Source organism: Schistocerca cancellata, chromosome 1, assembly GCF_023864275.1.
Source record: "Schistocerca cancellata isolate TAMUIC-IGC-003103 chromosome 1, iqSchCanc2.1, whole genome shotgun sequence".
NCBI lineage: Eukaryota > Metazoa > Arthropoda > Insecta > Orthoptera > Acrididae > Schistocerca > Schistocerca cancellata.
Window position 1 is genome coordinate 1,102,688,440 of NC_064626.1, and position 21,699 is coordinate 1,102,710,138.

The 21,699-nt window shown below is 44.2% G+C and overlaps 1 protein-coding gene across 4 annotated transcripts in view; it reads right to left on the reverse strand.

Moving 5' to 3' along the window:
• The window catches only part of LOC126091870 (parathyroid hormone/parathyroid hormone-related peptide receptor-like), a 509,713-nt gene that overhangs the window by 444,878 nt on the left and 43,136 nt on the right, over positions 1 to 21,699 (reverse strand). For 3 of the 4 annotated variants that reach the window (XM_049907181.1, XM_049907197.1, XM_049907156.1), the window contains exon 2: positions 18,139 to 18,199. The exons of the other annotated variant lie outside the window; for it this stretch is intronic. The gene's annotated coding sequence lies outside the window, so the exon portion shown is untranslated. The remainder of the gene's footprint in view (positions 1 to 18,138; positions 18,200 to 21,699) is intronic. 4 annotated transcript variants of the gene reach the window in all.

Below are 21,699 nucleotides of genomic sequence, written 5' to 3' on the forward strand. Positions count from 1 at the left end.
ATTAATGAAATGAATAGTATGAAAAACAAAAGCACTTTCGTAGCGTCTGCAGACAAAGTTATCGATCAAAAAAGTGGATCTCTGAGCGGTGAAAAGTTATTACTTCTCCTTCCTAACTTTTGTGGCCGCGCAAAGTTACTGCGCCCTATCTTTTAACTTACGTTCGTAACGAGATACTCACCAAGTGGAAGGGGGAAAGATATTTATGGGACGTCTGCTCCTATTCAGCGCTCCTCTTTGCGAAAATCTGCCATTGTCCTCGTCATGAGTTCCAGCAATCCGAGTCGGAAATTGTTCATAGCCTTTCACACTGCCCATTCGACGAACTTCCTTAGCAAACTTCAGCCTGCACCATTCATTACTATTCATTAAAATATCTGATGCACGCTTTGCCTTCCTCCGATGCCCAAGCGTAAACCATTTCTCGTCTATTGTAACATCTAGAAACTATAATTGAGTCTTATTGTTCTTACGTTTTCCCTACGGAACGACAAGGCAGCAAATGGATCTGTGGACCCACAGTTGTTGCTTAGAGTCCACTCCGTTATAGGAACGTGACGAGTGTTCTGAGGCAAAGCAGGACCTCCTGTTTGAATCCAATAATTTAGACTGAATTCGCTTTGTGTAAACTTGCGTGTCAATATACATTTATGTTACGCTATAGCAGATGGTCTTTCTTCACCCTTGGTTTCTTCTTTGTCCTGTTCAACTTTACAAATTACATGAAAATTTTAACTCAGTATCAGCATACTTCATTATAATCAGCAGTTCCTGAGGCCGTTTGAAATAAATAAATAAAAAATTAAGAAAAAATTGGCCGTGCACCTAACTGCAGTGTGCAAGAAGCCATTAGTATCTCTCTGTACCCTACAAAAGTACGTAACACTCTCACATTTTGACCTGAAAAATAAACTTGTACAAACGTTTATACTTTCAGCTGTTGATTACAGCAATGTCATTCTGTAAGGTCTTTCGCATGAAAGCTTACGGCGCCTGGAACCGGTGATGAACGCCTACGGGGATGAATTTGCGACTTTCATCTCTTTGATTATACTTCACTATCTGATGCACAGCCGACTACCAGATACATTACTAAACACTCTCCTCTACTGCCTTATCAATGTACCCTGTAACTTATATCTCTCCGTGATCTTAGCGCTCTTGTCTGGACAACGTAGCAGATACGCTCGTTATAACCAGAACAAAATCTTTTCTCTCTCTGTTGACCCAGTGTCTGGGACAGAGTGTGGTCAAATATTTAACAAAGAAATGCACCAAACAGATGCTACTTTATTTTGTTTTCGCTATCAGTTTAGGCAATTCAATTGCAATCTCTCAAAAATTATCTATATTGGCATACTGGGGCCATCTGTGTCTATATATCGTTAATTCTCAAGTACTTCCTTCGAAGACTTGACTGCAACTCGAGTTAAGTCCTCCAAGGAAGCACTTGATAATTCACAACATCTAGAAACAGATTGCCCCGGTATGCCAATATCGATAATTTTTTAGATATGCGTATGGTGATTGAAGATGGCATACTGAATTGCCGAAACTGGTACCGCAAACAAAATGAAATAACTTCTCTATTTTCATCGTTGTATGGCAAATTTCTTTGTTAAATAAAAATCCTTCCTTTCCATTCCATCGCTGAGCTGATTTCTCAAAGTCCCATTTATAAATAGGAAGCCGACACTTGTATGACCTCCCTCATTACATCAGAGAACTGAATCACGTCTCCAACTTTAAACGACAGTTAATGACGTATATAGTTGAAGCAAGAATGTCTACGTTTGTTACATTATATCATTCTGTTCAACCAGATTTTCCTCATTTCCCAATGCAAATAAGGAACTAGCTGTTGGGAACTTTGTTCATGGCACCGCCAGCGCAGCATCGAACAAAATTAATTTGTTGAGAAGCCTCTTACCACATTTGTTTACGGCTGTGCTGTACTCCACGGCTAGTGATTGGTGTGCTTGTATAAGACGAACCTCAGGCAAATTTATTTATGTTGCGAAGCAGCATTGACTTGATAATGATTTGGTATTGGTATTGATTAGTGCGTATCGTACTTTCTAAATGTTAATGGATGTTTTATTTAATACTGAAAAATTTTTATAAATATTTTTATTCATATTTATACAGAGCGCTCAAAATTTTGGGGCTATACATGTTATAAGTAATCTGAAGTTTTGTCTTTTCTTTTTTTTTTACTATTGGTGTCTTATTTAATTAGCTTTTATATTTATTGGGAATTGCCGTTTCTGTTATAAGTAATCTGAAGTTTTGTCTTTTCTTTTTTTTTTACTATTGGTGTCTTATTTCATTAGCTTTTATATTTATTGGGAATTGCCGTTTAAATGCTGTAGCTGCGAAGCACGTTCAGTTTCCTGAGCGAAACTGTCAAGTTAAGTCGAGTGCGCGTCCAGTTTTCGTGACAAAGTTCGGCTCCTGGTTGTCTGTATTAAATCATTACTATAATTTATGTAAGTGCCAATATGCCTCATTATTACTTCCTTGTGTATATTGCCATTCCTCGTGGTAATAAACCTGTACAAATTTTATTATTTTGATGCAGTACTCGAGTTAAAAATAATTTCTGTCCTTGAAATTTTCTTGGCCTGGCAATTTCCACACGCAGAACTTCGCTCTCGACCTCTCTGGTTGCTAAAGACTGCCAATACACGCCGCAGTATCGATTCCTGGGAGGCCACTCCCGCAGGTATAGCTGTTCCCAAACTGAGAAAAGTCGCCCACTGCGCGGTAAAATTTAATCTCCGATTACTATTTTTCTCACTAAGAGCATTCTGGGATACTGGTGCGTCATCTTTGAAAATAATTAAAATAATAGACTGTACCGACGTTTGGGCCAAGTTCCAGCGATCGCCCTCACGGTGAGCTGTGGATACACTAATATATCGCTTTCCTGGGGGTATCGTGGCCCTAAGATAACAATGGTAGGTATTATGAAAGACGGAGGGGATGTACCGCAGACTATCTCTAGGTTGCGTGGCTTTCTGACTATTGGCAGCCCAGTACGACAGTGACAAACTTCTGGGGACGCGTCTTCCAGCTGTTAGTATCATAAATAGGACGCCAGATGTGCATACGCAGGTTTCCGGAATGAAACTTTCACTCTGCAGCAGAGTGTGCGCTTGATATGAAACTTCCTGGGAAGATTAAAACTGTGTGCCGGGCCGAGACTCGAACTCGGGACCTTTACCTTGGTCGGGAAAGTGCTCTACTAACCTTTTTTCTTGTCTTTGCGGACGTCCGTCAGATGACATCTGTTGAAGTTCGTTGTTGATCGTTTGACTCAGTTTTTTTTTTTTTTTTTTTTTTTTTAACTACACAGGCCAGCCAGCTCTCTGACCGAACACGCTGAGCTACCGTGCCGGCGTTAACTGAGCTACCCAAGCACGACTCACTACCAGTCCTCACAGTATCAATTCTGCCAGTACCGCGTCTCCTACCTTCCAAACTTCACAGAAGTTCTTCTGCGAACCTGCACACAGTTTTAATCTGCCAGGAAGTTTCATGTCAGCGCACACTCCGCTGCAGAATGAAAGCCTCATTCTGGAAACGTCCCCGAGGCCATGTCTCCGCAATATCCGTGCTTCCAGGAGTGCTAGTTCTGTTAGGTTCGCAAAAGAGTTTCGGTGAAGTTTGGAAGGTAGGAGATGAGGTACTGGCAAACTGAGGCTGTGAGAACGGGTCGTGAGGCGTGCTTGGGTAGCTCAGCTGGTAGAGCACTTGCCCGCGAAAGGCAAAGGTCCCGATTTCGAGTTTCGGTCCGGCACACAGTTTTAATCTGGCAAGAAGTTTCATATGCAGGTTTGTTTATTCAGTCACGAGCGTATGCTGTCCGTCGTGCTGCGACTGCTGGCAGCCAGTACGATGAGAGCCTTAGCAGCCTCCCCTGTTGACGATATCAGGCTGCTTCAGGAATTCGAATGCCTTTGTTAAGTTTCGTGTTTCATTCACTGCTGTCTCGCCAGTGCTCGAGCTTGTTCATATTTGTAGTCCGTCCACGATAGCGATGATGGTCCGCTAGTGCTGATGCGTTGTGCAGTCCGAACAGAACACAGTGCTCGTGCACTGCTGTGCGAGCGCTAACAAACCTTCCGGTGTTTCCCAAGTGTAGATGGGACTCCAGTTACACTGCATCCGGTACCTGTACTTGTATCTCCCGTGCGACGGATGGCATGTAGGGCTGTACCTGCTTCCTCAGTGGGGCCTGCCAAATCATGGAGCCTGAGGCCTCTCTGTAGACTGATTTCATGTGCCTTGCCCACTCGATCACTATCGCCCTTAACATACGGTAAGTTCAGCACCGGAAGCTGTTTTTTTTGGGGGGGGGGTACTTCACTTTTCATCTAACCATCTAACATAACACTTCTCCTTATTATTATTATTGTGTACGTTGGATGGGAATGTATTGTGCAGCGCTTTCAGTTCTTGTTTGATTTGTTTGTCTCACTGCTGTAAGAACGTTCGAGCAGCTAACTTATGTAAGATGAAATGCTTCGTGTCCTGCTGTGATGAGATTCTGTGTGTGTCAGGTGTTGTCGATGCGTCTGCAGTAGATCTTGCGTTGAAGTAGATGTTGAAGTTCTGCACACCTTTATGTTCACGAATGTAATTCCATTGTCACTCTCTTATTCTAGTGCAGACTTTTGACGTGCTGATAGAGCTCACGCAACTCTCCTCTCCGTGTGTTGGAGTCACGAATGTGTCGCCTACGTACAGCACAGCTGAAATTGTGTGGAGTTTAGGCAGTTCGCTCAGATGCTTGAATAAAGAAGAGGTCCACTACCACATGAGTGTGTGTGTGTGTGTGTGTGTGTGTGTGTGTGTGTTTGTGTGTGTTAGCGCGAGTAAGGGGGGGAGGGGGGGGGGGCGGAGCGAGATCCCACTGCCACTCGATCAGTCTGTTCATTACAAATTACACTTCCTGCACCACGTGAAATAGGTTGAAGATAGACATAAACACAAAGGGCCACTGATAACAGGAAGTGGTATTCTTTCCTGAACGATGCAGATGATGCCCTTTATTGTAACGTTGATGAAGACTGACTTAATGTCAAAGCTGACTTATGTATCAGTTTGCTGCTCCGGTGTAAGTTGAACGAAGTGAGTTCAAATCCTTCACATACGATGTGCCCCACAATGCAACATATAATCACACCAAAAAGTATTGGCACACGTGCGTATTTATCGTTGCTGGTTGCAAACGCCGCAACTTCCGGTACACAGCACATGTACGTGCTACCTAACATACCAGACATTACAACTCTGTCCACAGTGCCTACCAACAATAAAGAAATGCAGTGTTAAGGGCAGAAATGTATCTCCTCTGCACACAAAAAGTATTGACAAAGAGCGTGGCTTCTCTGTATATTGCCGGCCGGAGTGGCCGTGCGGTTCTAGGCGCTACAGTCTGGAACAGGGCGACCGCTACGGTCGCAGGTTCGAATCCTGCCTCGGGCATGGATGTGTGTAATGTCCGTAGGTTAGTTAGGTTTAATTAGTTCTATGTTCTAGGCGACTGATGACCTCAGAAGTTACGTCGCATAGTGCTCAGAGCCATTTGAACCATTTTTGAATCTCCGTATATTGCTGGGTTTTCAGGTAACGGAGCGCCATATGCTGAAGCAATAGACACTGCATGTTTTTGACGGCCCAGTCGCTAGTATGTTGATGTAACGCGCGGCGCGATAGTGGTCAGCATGGGGCCGAAGGAAAAGGAACATTCAGTGGCGTTGCTTGAGAGAGTGGTATTGCTCCATTCACAAGGGAGAAGCTATCGACTAATCGGAGCAGAGGTGTCTGTTAGCTATAACACGGTGCGAGCCATCATTCATAAATATAAAGCGACTGGAACAACAGTGAATAAGTACCGTCCTGGACGTCCAAATGTGCTTATAACCCGAGAGCGTCGCCGTTTCATCGCACTTGCTCGAAAGGGACCTGCTACAAGTGCAGCAACTATTGCTGAGGTTGTTCAGACAACGTCCGACGAGACGGTTAATGTTCAAACCATACGAAATGTGTTGAATGAGGTTGCAATGCATGGACGTTCTCCCAGGAAAAAGCCATACATATCGGAAATTAATCGACAGAAACGCCTGCAGTTTGCCAAGGACGAATCGAAGTTCAATGTGTTCGGATTTGATGCAAGAAAGAGAGTTTGACGCAGGCCGAATACGCACCTCGACATCAAACACATGCATCCCAGAGTCAAAGACGGTGGGGGCGGTATCATGGTCTGGAACTGTATGGCGGCGTCCGGCGTTGGAAATCTAGCTGTAATCCACGGTACAATGGATCATATGAGATACATCGACGTGTTGTGAGGTAATTTACACGCTAGTGCACAGACATTGGGCCTTACTGGTGTGTTTCATTTCCAGCAAGACAACGACCCAAACCGAGCGAGGTGGCGCAGTGGTTAGACACTGGACTCGCACTCGGGAGGACGACGGTTCAATCCCGCGTCCGGCCATCCTGATTTAGGTTTTCCATGATTTCCCTAAATCACTCCAGGAAAATGCCGGGATGGTTCCTCTGAAAGGGCACGGCCGTCTTCCTTCCCCATCCTTCCCTAATCCGATGAGACCGATGACCTCGCTGTCTGGTCTCCTTCCCCAAAACAACCCAACCCAACCCAACGACCCAAAACATACCGCCATGAGAACTCTGCTGTGGTTACTGTACAATGACCCCAGAAAGGTTCTAGCACCACCTCAGTGCCCTGATTTGAACCCCATTGAGAACCTGTGGCCTCTTCTTGACACACAAGTGAGAAAAAGGAGTCCGTCGGGTAAAAATGATTTGGAGAAAGTGCTCCTGGAGTAATTGTCGAAAATTACCCCTGATATCACTCGGAATTCAATACAAAGCATTCCTAGGCGTTTATGTGCTGTTATAGATGCTAAAGGAATGCACACTAGCTATTACAAGGAGAACATCAATGAGGAAAACGTACAAACTGTCCGATTCATACGTGTGCGCCAATACATTTTTGGATGCAGAAGAGCGATGTTTATTTTCCTAACACTGCATGTTACTTTACGGACAGGTGATTTGGACATATCTGTAACCTATGTAATGTAAGGTGGCACGTGTATGGGTACTGTTCTGAAATATGTTTTTCGTTTAACCTACAACCACTAAAATGTAACTGTGCCAATTCGTTTTGGTGCGATTGTAGTTTTCTAGGTTTCCTAGGAGTTTTTTGCGTGGCAGTGGAAGCAGCACTGGGGCCATGGCTGCCAACAAAGGTGCTTGAAGGGTCCAGCGTCCGTTGTGTCTGCGGCAGAGTTCAAATGGCTCTGAGTACTATGGGACTCAACATCTGAGGTCATCAGTCCCCTAGACTTAGAACTACTTAAACCTAACTAACGTAAGGACAGCTCACACATCCATGTGCGAGGCAGGATTCGAACCTGCGACCTTAGCAGCAGCGCGGTTCCGGACTGAAGCGCCTAGAACCGCTCGGCCACGTCGGCCGGCCTGCGCCAGAGTGGTTCGCGGCTGAGTTGGCAGCATGCAGCGGAGCCGCCAGTTCTTGGAGCGTGTACCTGAGATCTGTCACACAGCAAGTGAGCGGCCTCGTAAGCAAGGAGCATGATCCCAGTGGTTTGTCCTTGTTCGGCAATTCGTGTGGAAGCAATTTAACCGCGTGGTCTTGGAGCGTGCGTATGGGAGACGTGAGGCTGTTTGCTTCTGGAAACGACCGAGTCTTAGGTAAGCGTTTTACTGATAATTTGGTGATTAGTCTACATCTACATCTACATCTACATTTATACTCCGCAAGCCACCCAACGGTGTGTGGCGGAGGGCACTTTACGTGCCACTGTCATTATCTCCATTTTTTGTTCCAGTCGCGTACGGTTCGCGGGAAGAACGACTGTCTGAAGGCCTCCGTGCGCGCTCGAATCTCTCTAATTTTACAATCGTGATCACCTCGGGAGGTATAAGTAGGGGGAAGCAATATATTCGATACCTCATCCAGAAACGCACCCTCTCGAAACCTGGCGAGCAAGCTACACCGCGATGCAGAGCGCCTCTCTTGCAGAGTCTGCCACTTGCGTTTGCTAAACATTTCCGTAACGCTATCACGCTTACCAAATAACCCTGTGACGAAACGCGCCGCTCTTCTTTGGATCTTCTCTATCTCTTCCGTCAACCCGATCTGGTACGGATCCCACACTGATGAGCAATACTCAAGTATAGGTCGAACGAGTGTTTTGTAAGCCACCTCCTTTGTTGATGGACTACATTTTCTAAGGACTCTCCCAATGAATCTCAACCTAGTACCCGCCTTACCAACAATTAATTTTATATGATCATTCCACTTCAAATCGTTCCGCATGCATACTCCCAGATATTTTACAGAAGTAACTGCTACCAGTGTTTGTTCCGCTATCATGTAATCATACAATAAAGGATCTTTCTTTCTATGTGTTCGCAAAACACATTACATTTGTCTATGTTAAGGGTCAGTTGCCGCTCCCTACACCAAGTGCCTATCCGCTGCAGATCTTCCTGCATTTCGCTACAATTTTCTAATGCTGCAACTTCTCTGTATACTACAGCATCATCCGCGAAAAGCCGCATGGAACTTCCGACACTATCTACTAGGTCATTTATATATATTGTGAAAAGTAATGGTCCCATAACACTCCCCTGTGGCACGCCAGAGGTTACTTTAACGTCTGTAGACGTCTCTCCATTGATAATAACATGCTGTGTTCTGTTTGCTAAAAACTCTTCAATCCAGCCACACAGCTGGTCTGATATTCCGTAGGCTCTTACTTTGTTTATCAGGCGACAGTGTGGAATTGTATCGAACGCCTTCCGGAAGTCAAGGAAAATAGCATCTACCTGGGAGCCTGTATCTAATATTTTCTGGGTCTCATGAACAAAGAAAGCGAGTTGGGTTTCACACGATCGCTGTTTCCGGAATCCATGTTGATTCCTACAGAGTATATTCTGAGTTTCCAAAAACGACATGATACTCGAGCAAAAAACATGTTCCAAAATTCTACAACAGATCGATGTCAGAGATAAAGTCTGTAACTGAGGTTTCGAATATCACTGAGTCAGAACTTCTTATAAGTTGTTAGACTTTCTAGTAAGGTCGGTGGTCTTTTGACATCGTCAGAAAAGCGCTGTATTGATGCATCATGTAACGCGACAGCCTGTTGTAGAAGGAAGACACACTTCATTCGGTCGCATACACGTGACCACTGGTGCACTGGCGGTGGTTAAGATATGGTCGTATTCGTGTTGACAGCTGAAATCAGCTTGACACGGGCATGTGGAGGGCCAGTTTCACATTATGTTCCATAAATGGGGTTGCCTCTGGACCTCACATGCCACTAAGGTGACGGCGTGACGTGGAAAACCTGTCCGTTGCACAGCACAATGGTCGCTCGTTTCTCATGGCCTCTTTTCGCATCCAGTGCAAAATTAAAGCTTACCCGAAAAATTAATAAATATTGAACTATATGTGTCTGAAGAGCCAGTAGGCTCATTTGAAGTGGAAAAGACGGGCGTATACGCCTGTGAAGACGCGCCTTCGATACCCGCATTGGTTTATAAGTTATTGTAAATTATGAGTTATAAATAATTTCTGACTGTAAAACTGAATATCTCGGCAACGCATTATGCGTTTTCAACAAGCTCCTAGCTGATATAGAACTTATGAACAGCTTAGAACTTTCCTTTTCGGCGAGTTTACGAGAGAGATTGTATTTTACTTCGTCACCCACACCACATGCGCATTCCCATACAACACGTACGGACGCAGTCCACACACCAGCTAACCAGTCAAGTCGCTGTAACTCGGCTGTTGGCAGCTGGCCGCTGTCGGTACCGAAAGAGCAGCACCAAACACAGGAGGAGTGAGCCGGACGGCGTTTTGCTTCTTCCCAGGAAGAGTGCGCCAGGAGTGCATGGACATGGCTGTGACCAGTGCTGTGTGTCCTGTGCGCAGTATTGCTCAAAGAAGCTATCAGGCATTTCAGTGTGCAGTTAGCAATCTTTAATACTTGTTACTGACTTACTGGCTGATCGTGGTGGATTTCTTTTGTTGTGTGCTTGTTTCAATTTGGAAACTGTGCGGCTGATTATTCACTGTCTACCACAGGAGACTGCAGATGCCATATGGCAGCACAGCTCTTGCCTACGGTGCCCAGTATAGTTTCTTACTGAAACTTCCTGGCAGATTAAAACTGTGTGCCGGACCGAGACTCGAAATCGGGACCTTTGCCTTTCGCGGGCCAGTGCTCTACCAACTGAGCTACCCAAGCACGACTCAAGCCCCGTTCTCACAGCTTTACTTCTGCCAGTAGCTCGTCTCCTAGCTTCCAAACTTTACAGAAGCTCTCCTGCTCCTAGTTCCTTACTGTTTGTGGGACGGGCTGAGGACCGATTCAAATTTGTAATGATAAAACATTGTTCTTATATTCTCAGGTTTTGAGTTTGGCATCGCGATATCTTTCTAGTTTGAGGTTTATATATGTTAAGGGCTTATGCCATACTCTTACGATCTGATGTTGTTTATACACTCCTGGAAATTGAAATAAGAACACCGTGAATTCATTGTCCCAGGAACCACTGGCGACAACATCGATGTACTGTGGAGACCTCACGCCCCACGTGTTGAGCAATTCGGCGGTACGTCCACCCGGCCTCCCGCATGCCCACTATACGCCCTCGCTCAAAGTCCGCCAACTGCACATACGGTTCACGTCCACGCTGTCGCGGCATGCTACCAGCGTTAAAGACTGCGATGGAGCTCCGTATGCCACGGCAAACTGGCTGACACTGACGGCGGCGGTGCACAAATGCTGCGCAGCTAGCGCCATTCGACGGCCAACACCGCGGTTCCTGGTGTGTCCGCTGTTCCGTGCGTGTGATCATTGCTTGTACAGCCCTCTCGCAGTGTCCAGAGCAAGTATGGTGGGTCTGACACACCGGTGTCAATGTGTTCTTTTTTCCATTTCCAGGAGTGTATATATATATATATATATATATATATATATATATATATATATATATATATATATATTGTGTGCGTGCGTACGTGCGTGTGCGTGCGCGTGCATGCTTGCTCCTGCGTTCAAGTGCGTGTGTGCTGTTATCTGCGCTTGCTTGTGACAGTGGTTGAAGGCGTGGGGCTAGCACACGACGAGGAGACTCAGCGGCAAGTACTTGTTGACAGTACCCGCCCGCACAAATACGGCGGAGCCACCGGCAGCGCCGTGTCGCACGCACCAGCAGCGGCAGCCAGGCGTGGCGGTAGCTACTTGCTGCCGGGAATTCATTAGGGACGCGACGGCTGCAGGCGGTTTACAATAGCGTCTCGTGTCCCTCTGATTAATATTCATTTCGCTGTTTGTACAATGTGCTGAATAACGTGGGTCAACAGAACTTGAATCCTCTCCCCGAGGGTCTGGAGCACGTCTGTCGGCATTCTAGGCTCTGGAAGAATATCTATCATTTTTCGGATTTCCATCTAACAAATAACAGAATTTTATGTTCAACACAAAGAGTCATTAACATTCCACAACGATGTTCTGTTCTGTAGCTAAGTTTTGATACCTTTCCTTATCAGAAACCACTCAGTACAACATTCACAGTATCCCCTCATGAAAGTCTACTGAGACTAGGCACCTTTAAAAAAGTACATTTTTTCCCAAAAATCAGACTGTTCTTATAAAAGTATACACGTTCACTCTTTAAGATAAAATGGCAATAAACTTTAAAGCCAGTTTGTCTTCTCTTCCTCGACCTCTGCAGTAATTTCCTAACATTCATCCAGTAGCAATTCCGAGTAATCGCAGAAATTTCAGCCTTTGAAATGAAAGATGACGCTAAACTGATTACTTCCATTTCACATGCCTAGGATTTCTGATGATAAAATACCAGTTGATCAAAAAGTCAGTATAAATTTGAAAACTCAATAAATCACGGAATAATGTAGATAGAGAGGTACAAATTGACACACATGCTTGGAATGACATGGGGTTTTATTAGAACAGGAAAAAAATACATAAGTTCAAAAAAATGTCCGACAGATGGCGCTTCATCTGATCAGAATAGCCTTAATTAGCATAACAAAGTAAGACAAAGCAAAGATGATGTTCTTTACAGGAAATGCTCAATATGTCCAGGTCTGGGGACCTGGGAGGCCAAGCATGACGAAAGTGGCGGCTGAGCACACGATCATCACCAAACGACGCGCGCAAGAGATCTTTCACGTGTCTAGCAATATGGGGCGGAACGCCATCCTGCATAAACACCGTACGTTCCAGCAGGGGTTTATCGGCCAGGCTGGGGATGATGCGATTCTGTAACATATTAGCGTACCTACCACCCGTCACGGTAGCAGTTACAAAACCATAATCACGCATTTCCTCGAAGAAAAAAGGCCCGATGACGGTAGATGTGGTAAATCCAACCCATACCATGACTTTCTCGTCGTGCAATGGAGTTTCCACGACAGTTCTAGGATTTTCGGTAGCCCAAATTCTGCAGTTGTGGGCGTTGACAGACTCTCGGAGCGTGAAATGAGCTTCATCGGTCCATAACACGTTACTCAACCAATCGTCAACTTCCGCCATCTTTTGAAACGCCCACACCGCAAATGCCCTCCACTTCACTAAATCGCCAGGTAACAGTTCATGATGCCGACTGATTTTGTACGGATAGCATCGGAGGGTACGCCTCAGTGCCAACCAAACAGTAGTGTATGGAATGCCAGTGCGACGTGCGACTGCACGAGCGCTGACTTCCCCGTGCATAGACGAACCCGCTACAGTCTCCGTTTCTTCCTGAACTGTCTCAGCAGCATTACGCCTTGTGCTCGGTCGGCCACTACGGGGTCTATCGTCTAAACAACCCGTGGCTTCGAACTTCGAAGTCATTCTCGCCACAGATGCGTTTGTCAACGGACCTTTACCCGTTGGAATCCCCTTCCTATGGCGATAGGATCGTAACGCTGAACTAGCACATTCCCCATTCTGATAATACAGCTTCACTAAAAGCGTCTTTTCAGCTAACGTCAACATGTTGCGACTGCTGGCGCATCTAATTCTCTCTCTGATTACAGCTGCTTTTATACACGATTGTCACGCGCAATCATTGACGTTTTGCTGTCCAGCGCGATCTGTTGGATATCTTGTGAACTTTGTGTTTTTTTTGTTCCAATAAAACCCCATATCATTCCAAGCATGTGTGTCAATTTTTACTTCTCTAACTGCATTATTCCGTAGTTTATTAAGTTTTCAAATTTATACTGACATTTTGATCACCCGGTACGTAACAGTTTGAAATTTCTCGATTTGGTATTCTGCAGAAACTTTTTTTTCTCTCTCCTCCTCTGTGTTAATCAGCGAGTGTGAACTCGGTGGTGCGTTATCGCGAATTTATTACACGTTCACTAATTACGTTTTCCGAAATAATGTGGTTTTACTTGTGAACATTCTGCTAGAGTTCAGAATTTGCAATACCTCATTTATGTTAATGTTCAGCTTCCTTGTTCCCTAGCGGGAAGCTCAGAATCTCTGGAATCACAGGGAATTGTTGTTGTACGTTGAACTAGGCTCTACTTACAATTAATACGGCAGCGTGTGCCACGTGAGCAGGTTCGTGTTGCATCTTTTCAGAATCACAACAGCAAGTATAACGGAAAAACGGAACAAGATACCCAAAGTTCAGTTGCTTTTCTAGCGCAGCACACGCAGTAGAGAATAGCTTTGCCTTGGAATCGTTAAGAAGCTTCCTTTTACCTGTTATTATAAAATCACATTGTAGGTGTCTAAACAGACAAATGGTCTGCAAAAATATCGAGAACATTTAGTGGTGTATTAAAATAGGTGACACTACTATTCGGGACCGATGCAGTTCCAGAAAGGGACTGTAGCTTAAACTGTCGTACTTGGTTGTTGCAGTAAACTAGGGACTGGTCGGTCCAGATTGATGTTTCAGTCTTATCAGAAACGAACTTCCAAAAATGCTTAGGTGATATTATGTTCTGTATGTGATACGCCTGCTGAAACCAGGTAGCTACTATTACATCCGAACCAGAGTTGCATGTAATGCATAAATCAAAAGATTGAAATATGAAAATACGACCCTTGAACATCAGCATCAGAGTTATTTCATTTTCTCTTTCTGTCTCTCTGCTTGTGCCTGTTCCCACGTCACACAGGGTCGGCATGGTTAAACGGATTTGGCAAAGTTACTTTAAGGGGTGGCTGGATGCTCTTCCTGCCGCCACCCTGTACCCTCCAGGATAGAATCAGTGTACCCCAAATGTCTGCGACTAGTGTAATCCATGGAGAAGTGCGAACATGTTCAGATGTCTGTAAGTCATGTAACTGAGGCGGAACGTGGGGACCAGCCCGGCGTTCACGTAGCGGGATGTGGGAAACCACCTAAAAACTACATCCAGGCTGGCCGGCACACCGACCATCGTCGTTAACCCCCCGGGCGGATTCGATCCGGGCCGGCGCGCCTCCCCAGGGAGCAGCACACATAGCGCTCTCGGCTACCGTCGCAGTTATCAGAGTTACTTCATTTCTCTGGTGCAAACGACTGAATCATTATGCTCTTTCTTTGTGAACTAAATGAAAGTGCAGTTCTGGTATATATTTACAGGTCTAGGAAACGCGAACAACTGGAATGCCAATCACCACCATGACAAAACTTGCAGTACTGCTTTGATGAATATTTGTAATTAAAGATCACATTCTAAGGATTATTTCTGCGTTTGATTTATTAAAATAGTCCCATCCAAACCAAATTAACGAAGGTGGAGGCATTACTTTTCATTGAACCCTCGTAGATACAGAGAAAATGTCATATATCAAGTAGTTAGGAATAAGCCTAAACATGTAGAGTACCACCTGCTGAAGGGCGCTCCTAAGCCAAGAGAAAAGCGCACTCACGTATCAGCTGGCCAGCACAGTAGATATGTATAACAAAACAACAATAGTTGAACTACGTGAATGCTAACTACAAAACCTGCACAAATTATGTAGCGAAACCTTCAATAAATGTGGGTGGCAGACAGAACATAGTAGGAAATAATACACTCTTAACAAACCACTGTGGCTACGCTCTAACGACAGAAACTGATAAGCATCTTTGATCTTGAGTGGAAAAGCCCAGGGATAAGATTTGAAGAGAGTACCAACAGAATTCCACCGTAAACCTAGCCACACGAAAAGAAGTAAAATGTAAACTTCACATATATTACATATTTGCTTATCCTAAGCATTCCTGACACTATTCTCCTCAGGTAGTGTTTTTTTCCAATTGAGATGTAGTTAGCCCTAGGCAACAAACAGGATGAGTCAGGAGGAAACGTACATGTTGTGAGGAATAATAGTGTTGGTGAATCTGAACAAAATATTGATACGGATATTTGGACTAGACCGAATTGTTTACGAGCCAAAACACATTTAATAACACTTTTGTAAGTTTTTTTTTGAATAATTCGCACGTTCTAATTAAAACGTGTTGCAGTACAAAATTACACTACATTAAATGTTCTACAGCAAAAGTTCGTATTTAATTTTTGTCAAGGATAATATTTTGCGCGCAGAGAACGCGAGAATATTTAAAATCTATAGCTTCGATTGTTTTTGCAGGCCACTGTGAAGTAGTTTCCTGACTTGATAAACCACAAGTGTCCTACATCCTACTGTTCGTCTCAACTTCCTATATGCTGCTGTGGTGCATTGTAAGCAGTGAAAATGAATAACACAGAAAAAAATAACAATGAATATTAAATTTGTTCTATCTCGGAAACAATCAGAATAGCGCATATGCCTATACGAGGTTTCTTGTTCACGATTTCTAATACTATAATCTGTCAAAGCATGTGCCTTTGCTACTGACTCACCTCATACACACTCCTGGAAATGGAAAAAAGAACACATTGACACCGGTGTGTCAGACCCACCATACTTGCTCCGGACACTGCGAGAGGGCTGTACAAGCAATGATCACACGCACGGCACAGCGGACATACCAGGAACCGCGGTGTTGGCCGTCGAATGGCGCTAGCTGCGCAGCATTTGTGCACCGCCGCCGTCAGTGTCAGCCAGTTTGCCGTGGCATACGGAGCTCCATCGCAGTCTTTAACACTGGTAGCATGCCGCGACAGCGTGGACGTGAACCGTATGTGCAGTTGACGGACTTTGAGCGAGGGCGTATAGTGGGCATGCGGGAGGCCGGATGGACGTACCGCCGAATTGCTCAACACGTGGGGCGTGAGGTCTCCACAGTACATCGATGTTGTCGCCAGTGGTCGGCGGAAGGTGCACGTGCCCGTCGGCCTGGGACCGGACCGCAGCGACGCACGGATGCACGCCAAGACCGTAGGATCCTACGCAGTGCCGTAGGGGACCGCACCGCCACTTCCCAGCAAATTAGGGACACTGTTGCTCCTGGGGTATCGGCGAGGACCATTCGCAACCGTCTCCATGAAGCTGGGCTACGGTCCCGCACACCGTTAGGCCGTCTTCCGCTCACGCCCCAACATCGTGCAGCCCGCCTCCAGTGGTGTCGCGACAGGCGTGAATGGAGGGACGAATGGAGACGTGTCGTCTTCAGCGATGAGAGTCGCTTCTGCCTTGGTGTCAATGATGGTAGTATGCGTGTTTGGCGCCGTGCAGGTGAGCGCCACAACCAGGACTGCATACGACCGAGGCACACAGGGCCAACACCCGGCATCATGGTGTGGGGAGCGATCTTCTACACTGGCCGTACACCACTGGTGATCGTCGAGGGGACACTGAATAGTGCACGGTACATCCAAACCGTCATCGAACCCATCGTTCTACCATTCCTAGACCGGCAAGGGAACTTACTGTTCCAACAGGACAATGCACATCCGCATGTATCCCGTGCCACCCAACGTGCTCTAGAAGGTGTAAGTCAACTACCCTGGCCAGCAAGATCTCCGGATCTGTCCCCCATTGAGCATGTTTGGGACTGGATGAAGCGTCGTCTCACGCGGTCTGCACGTCCAGCACGAACGCTGGTCCAACTGAGGCGCCAGGTGGAAATGGCATGGCAAGCCGTTCCACAGGACTACATCCAGCATCTCTACGATCGTCTCCATGGGAGAATAGCAGCCTGCATTGCTGCGAAAGGTGGATATACACTGTACTAGTGCCGACATTGTGCATGCTCTGTTGCCTGTGTCTATGTGCCTGTGGTTCTGTCAGTGTGCTCATGTGATGTATCTGACCCCAGGAATGTGTCAATAAAGTTTCCCCTTCCTGGGACAATGAATTCACGGTGTTCTTATTTCAAGTTCTAGGAGTGTAGTACAAGGGTGACACATTTTCATCTGAAGTACTGTAGTCCACTCTGCAAAATAATAAAATAATTTCCGAAAAATCTGAAGTTTCTGAATACGAGTGGATGCTTCTTCCTGTTCTCGCGCTTTCTCTCATAATTATTGTAAACGTTACTAGCGAGAATTTCTATAGGGTGGATATGGCAACACAGTTCATGCCAATTACCGCACTGTTACACCGGCGTATTATTGAATTAGTTATGCAAGTATTTCACTCCCTCTTTTCCTGGTTGAAGTGCCGGCCGCTGCGGCCGAGCGGTTCTAGGCGCTTCCGTCCGTAACCACGAGACTGCAACGGTCGCAGGTTCGAATCCTGCCTTGGGTATGGATATGTCTCATGTCCTTAGGTTAGTTAGGTTTAAGTAGTCCTAAGTTCTAGGGGACTGATGACCTCAGATGTTAAGTCCCATAGTGTTCATAGCCATGTGAACCTGGTTTAAGTACCTCACATTTTTGGTATTATTAATTTGCGTCTAATCCACTTTGCACGTTTTTGTAGATTTTTTTACTCGAAGGTGCGACTTCAATATCGTGAAACCGGTCGTGTATAATATTAGAATAAAGAATTGTCAATAGCTAATGCGGTTTCTAGAAGTATTTTAGAAGAACTTTTTAATATGTATGACTAAATTTTGGGTGTACGCACCGTAAAATCATATCATAACATTGAGCTTGGAGTATGAACAGCAATTTTAAGAGTAAAATTTGCAGAGATTGCTTGTGCTATGAATCTTGCGTGGAACACTTACCAGCTCAGAAGAATGACTGACACTGACTGCAACGGGCTGCTACTTGTCTGCTAAACTCAATCTGCAACAGAAGCATAGAAAGTGTACTTTAAGAATTTTAAGAACATATAGTCAACATTTAGCATATTAAAACGTTGTAATACATTCTTGCTCAGTCAACCGGTGATGAAAAAATTGGCCTGGTGCGCGTAGGGCTCGCACATTGAAGTTTCCGTGCAGACTTAGATCGACAGTTCATTCATTCCAGGGATCAAGGGCCTCGACAATTCTATCTGTTAGACACTGATACTGGAAAGATATCGGTTACAGCGATTCCAAGAGTTTCGAGAACATTCTAATTTCAAGTCTGATGCAGGATAACAAATGACAAAAGAAATACTTTTTCACTCATTTTCTGATTCTTTTCGTTTACTTGTACAGTAAAACCTTTCCTCTTGCCAAATTTTATAATCCTACATCAAGGGAAAGTGCCCTCTACATTTACGAGTGTGTTTGCGGGTATCAAAATATGACATAAATGGCCGTATCTTTTGATTGCATTGACTTACACGCTTAACATTTTTTCCCACTACTAAAACAGTATAGTCCTCTGAATCTAACATGAATTTCCATTTCATACGTCTACCCGTTGCTGACAAAAAAGGGTCTTAACAGATAGTAGAGACTGACACTCAGATAGCAAATGACAAAAAAATTAATTTCGTGTGATTTTTTTTCCACTGACTATCTGTCTCTCCGTTTGTTAAGACCCTTTTTGTCAGGAAAAATTATTTTTGTATGATATAGTTACAAACAAAATTATTTTCGTGTTATGTAGTTACAAACTTTCTCGTTGGACCATTGACCTTGCCGTTGGTGGGGAAGGTTACACGCCTCATTGATACAGATAGTGGTACCCTGGGTGCAACCACAACGGAGTGGTATCTGTTGAGAGGCCAGAATAAGTGGTTCCTGAAGAGAGGGAGCAGCCTTTTCGGTAACTTCAGGTGCAATAGTCCGGATAACTGACTCATCTGGCCTTGTAACATCAACCAAAACGGCCTTGCTGTGCTGGCTGAAAGGAAGGAGAAACTACAACTGTTTTTCCCGAGGACATGCAGCTCTACTGTATAGTTAAATGATGATGGCGATCTCTTGGGAAAATATTCCGAAGGTAAAATAGTCCCCCATTCGGATATCCGGGCAGGGGCTACTCATGAGGATGTCGTTTTCAGGAGAAATAAAACTGGCGTTTTACGGATTGGAGCGTGGAATGACAGATCCCTTAAGTTAGAATTTAAAAAGCGAAATGGATACGTTAAAGTTAGATATAGTGGGAGTTAGTGAAGTTCGGTGGCAGGAGGAACAAAACTTCTGGTCAGGTGAATACAGGTTTATAAATACAAAATCAAATAGGGGTAATGCAGGAGTAGGTTTAATAAGATTGAAGAAATATGCGATGAGATAAAAGAAATTATTCAAATAGTTAAGTGAGAAGAAAATTTAATAGTCATGGGATACTGGAATTCGATAGTAGGAAAAGGAGGAGAATGAAAAATAGTTAGTGAATATGGACTGGGGGAAAGAAATGAAAGAGGAAGTCGCCTGGTACAATTTTGCACAATGTGTAATCATAGCTAACACTTGGTTTTAAAAAAATCATGAAAGAAAGTTGTTTACATGGAAGAGATCTGGAGACACCGGAAGGTTTCAGATTGATTATACGAGTATAATGGTAAGACAGATTTCCGAACCAGATTCTAAATTATAAAACATTTTCATGGGCGATGTGGACTCTGAACCACAATTAGTTGATTATGAACTGCAGGTTAAAACTGCAGAAACTGCAAAAAGGTAGGACATTAAGGAGGTGTGACCTGTATAAACTGAAAGAACCAAAGATTGTAGAGAGTTTCAGAGGACGCTTTAGGGAACGATGGACAATAACAGGGCATAAACGAGGGCTAGTAGAAACCTCGGGTAACACAAGAGACAATGAAGTTAATCAATGAAAGGAGAAAATATAAAAATGCAATAAATGAAGCAGTCGAAAGGCAATACAAACGTCTAAAAAATTAGATTGACAGGAAGTGCAGACTGGCTTAGCAGGAATGGTTAGAGGACATATGTAAATATTTAGAAGCATACATCACTAGGGAAATATGCATGCCGCCTACTGGAAAATTAAAGACACCTTTGGAGAAAAGAGAACCGCCTGTATGAATATCAAGGGCTCATATGGAAAACCAGTTCTAAGCAAAGAAGGGAAACAAAAAGGGGGAAGTAGCATATAGAGTGTCTATACAAGGGAGATGTACTTCAGGGCAATATTATGGAAATGGAAGAGAACATAGATGAAAATGAGATGGGAGATATGGTATTGCGTGAAGAATTTGACAGAGCACTGTAAGGCCTAAGTCAAAACAAGTTCCCAGAAGCAGACAACATTGAGTTAGAACTACTGATCGCCTTGGGAGAGCCAGCTAGGGCGAAATTCATCCATCTGGCGAGCAAGATGTATAATACAGGTGTAGTACCCTCACACTTCAAGAAGAATGTAATAATTCCAATTCAAAAGAAATCAGGTGCTGACAAGTGTGAAAAATCACCGAAATTTCAGTTTAATAAGCCACGGTTGCAAAATATTAACAAGGATTATTTACAGAAGAATGGAAAAACTGGCAGAAGCCGATCTCGGGGAAGATCAGTTTGGACTTCAGAGAAGTGTAGGAACACACGAAGAACTACTAACCAGGCGACTTCTGATAGAAGATAGGCTAAGGAAAGGCAAACCTATGTTTGTAGATTTTATAGACTTAGCAAAATCTGTGGACAATGGTGACTTGAATACTCTCTTTCAAATTCTAAAGTTGGGAGGGGTAAAATAGTGAAGCGAAAGGCTATTTACAACTTGTACAGAAACCAGACGGTACTTATAAGAGTCGAGGGGCATGAAAGGGAAGCAGTTGTTGAGAAGTGAGTGAGGCAGGGTTGTAGCCCATTCTCGATGTTATTACATCTGTACATTGAGTAAACAGTAAAGGAAACAGAAGAAAAATCTGGAATAGTTACTGAAATCCAGGAAGAATGAATAAAAACGTTTAGGTTTGCCGATGACATTTTAATTCTGTCAGAGACAGCAAAGGACTTGGGGGAGCAGTCGAACAGAATGGACAGTGTCTTGAAAGGAGGATGTAAGATGAACATCAACAAAAGCAAAGCGAGTATAATGGAATGTAGTCGAATTAAACCAGGTGATTCCGAGGGAATTAGATTAGGAAATAAGGTATTTAAAGAAGTAGATGAGTTTTGCTATTTGGGCAGCAAAATAACTGTTGATGGTCGAAGTAGAGAGGGTATAAAATGTAGACTCACAATGACAAGAAAAGCTTTTCTGTAGAAGAGAAATTTGTTACCACCGAATAGAGTTTTAGGTGTTAGGAAGTCTTTCCTGAAGATATTTGTCTGGAATGTAGCCATGTATAAAGTGAAACATGGACGAAAAATAGTTTAGATAAGAAAAGAAAAGAAGCTTTTGAAATATGGTGCTATAAAAGAATGCTGTGGATTAGATGGGTAGAC